General features: G+C 36.4%; 1 pseudogene; it reads left to right on the forward strand.

The window, feature by feature from the left end:
- Positions 1-1,756: 1,756 nt before the first annotated feature.
- LOC107590304 (eotaxin-like) lies at positions 1,757-2,575 on the forward strand (annotated as a pseudogene).
- Positions 2,576-2,830: the final 255 nt, after the last annotated feature.

A 2,830-nucleotide genomic window follows, 5' to 3' on the forward strand; every position in this document is an offset into this window, starting at 1 on the left:
TAATAATGAGATGTTTTCTCGTTAAAACGACATATTTTCTCGTAAAAACGAGATATGTCGTAAAAACGATATAATTATCTCGTTAAAACTACATCTTTTCTCGTTAAAACGACATATTTTTTGTCATAATAATGACATATTATGTCATAAAAACGATATGTTTTCCCGTTATTATAGATATATGGTAGGCTGTATGTGAGCGAGCTAAGCGACTGTCCGCGCTGCTGTCGCCACAGTCTAACATAAAAGATCTGCACGCTGCTGAAATTATTGAAATACACTGTTTTAAATTTATTTTTATGTAATTTTTATTGTAGCTACATACTTATTAGGATTAATCTCCAATCTGTCTACAATATAGTGCCATCCAATAACTGCACTCAGACCCATGACCCGTTTAGGCTATGATCAGATCAAAACAGTTATTTTTGAATAATCGACTCTGGGCTTAATATTTCTTATTATTTCGTTCTGTTTGGCAAACGGGCAAACGAAAATTAAGCTAGATTTTTTTGTATTTTTTTGTTCATGTGTTAAAAATGAGCTTGCTATTTGTGCATGGGCGGCCCTAAAAACGCCACTTTTCTCTCAGCCTGTCTTTACTGCCTATCCCATCACACAGAATAAGAGTTCATCTCATGTACCGCTCTGCAAATTAGTCACAATAACGTTTCTTCAAACTGTCTGGCTGTTATATAGGCTATATTTCTTGCAAATATACATCTCATATAAAGCACAACACTGCTCTTCTCGGTTCGGCGGCGCCGGCGCGATCCCTTAGGCTACATTGTGATAACAGAGGAAAGAAATGTCTGCTTTATTTTCTATACTTCCACAATAACAACAAAATGTTACAAATTGCTTTTGTAAAATAACAGGGTGCACTTTCTGGCGCACCTTGTTATGTCTACTTGAATAAAACAATCGTAAACAAAATTTGTGTTTATTTAATTTGTATAGCCTAAATCCAACAAGAGGTAGCCGACTGTACACTGTAAAAAAAAAAATCCGTAAAAATTTATGGTAAAAAAACGGCAGCTGTGGTTGCCGGAATTTTACCGTAAAAAATACGGTAGCAACGTTTTAGGTTAACATAAATTTACAGTTAATTACCGTATAAATAAATACCGTAATTTCATTAACTGATATGATGTTAATACACCAACCTCATTGAAGTACTGAAATCTGTTTTGTACCTTTGTAATACACTGATAACCACCTAATGCAGGTGGTGATGAGAAAGTCATGATGAACCAAACGTGATGAACCAAAGCCCATCACAAGCAGCTTTTACATAATAACATATATAGAAGGTGCACAGTGTCATTCACACAACCACCAAACACCATCATTGTAACACACATGAAACTGAAATAATGCAATAAACATTCATTTAACAACATTAGGTGTAACACACAACCCTAATATTCAAAACTGATAGGAAAAAAATAAAAAGAAACATAGTTATTTCAACAAAAAAACATCAAATTACCATTTCTAGGAGGGACTTGTCCATCTCAGTATCTGTGGTTATTACAACCCTGCTCTATGGATTTTCTTATGATCATGTGGGAACATGGTGAAGCATTACATCTGTAACACAAGTTGTATGCATTCTCACGTGTCATAAAACTGCATAGTTCTGTTCTATAGTTGGGTGTGTATTCTTGCAATGCAACTCCATTCATCTATAGTAGCTACCCTCGCTGTGGAGAGCTGTGTGGGTGAAGGACCAAACCGAGAGCTCATCACTAGCACCTTTTTCCGCTCACTGGATGGAGGCTCATTCGAACACATTCTTTCACACATACACTTTACCCATTTTGGAGGTTGAGGTTTGTGTGTATGTGTGCACGAAAGAGCAGAGGAAATGAAAGTGTGAAATATTAAAGTTGTGTAAGGAGTAGTTTCAGTCAGTGTCTGTCTGCACAGTCGTCATGAGGTCGCTCGTCTGTCTTCCTTTCTGCCTGGTGCTGTTTCTGTTCTGTCTCATTGCAGGTGAGTCTCACTTTACCTTTTGTTACTCATTACTGATACCTGGAAAGGGTTAATGTGTTGTCAATTTGAATTTTGTTGAAATCTCTTTTTATGAGGTTCTGAAACAGTTTGTTTCAACTGCAGTTTCTTTTTGTCATGCAGAAACAAGTCAACGTCCTTCAGCCTGCTGTTTGCAGACGAGCAAAAACAGAATATCCATAAACAGAGTGTTGAGTTATACAGTCCAGAAAGCAGGAGTTTGCCCTATCAACGCAATTGTGTAAGTCATCAGATTCTCATATTAATGACCTTAAGTCATAGTTGTTTGTTACAAATTTCAAGATGTTGTAATGCCAAAGTTAACAGTGCTTACACTGCTTTAAACACTAATTTAGCTCTCGACTAATATGGAAATTGTTTTTCTTTTAGCTTGTTGACTGTAGGACGGAAAATTAGGTGTTTTGATCCAGACTCAGAGTGGATCAAAGATATTATGAGAATGGTGGACCAGAAAAAACGGACAAAACAAAACTCTGATCCAAAAGCCTAACCGAGCCAAAATGCCAAAAGACAGAAAAAAATAACAGAGGAAAGATAGGCCTACGCAGACAGAAGAATTAAAATAAAATGCAGATTGGTGATAGACACCATTGGAAAAAAACACACACATGGTGTTACAAAAGATTTACCAGAAGGTAAAATGTACCAGGGAGACCTGACAGAACGAGAGAATGCAAAAATAAAGAGCCAAAATGTATGGCTTCACTTAAATTAAAAAACGTAGCATGATATCACCAAGGATTTTTGAACAAGGTACCACAGTAACACCAATGTTTTTGGATCCAACCGAGAT

This window comes from Sinocyclocheilus grahami, unplaced genomic scaffold (assembly GCF_001515645.1).
Source record: "Sinocyclocheilus grahami isolate Dianchi unplaced genomic scaffold, SAMN03320097.WGS_v1.1 scaffold126.1, whole genome shotgun sequence".
NCBI classification, from domain to species: Eukaryota; Metazoa; Chordata; class Actinopteri; order Cypriniformes; family Cyprinidae; genus Sinocyclocheilus; species Sinocyclocheilus grahami.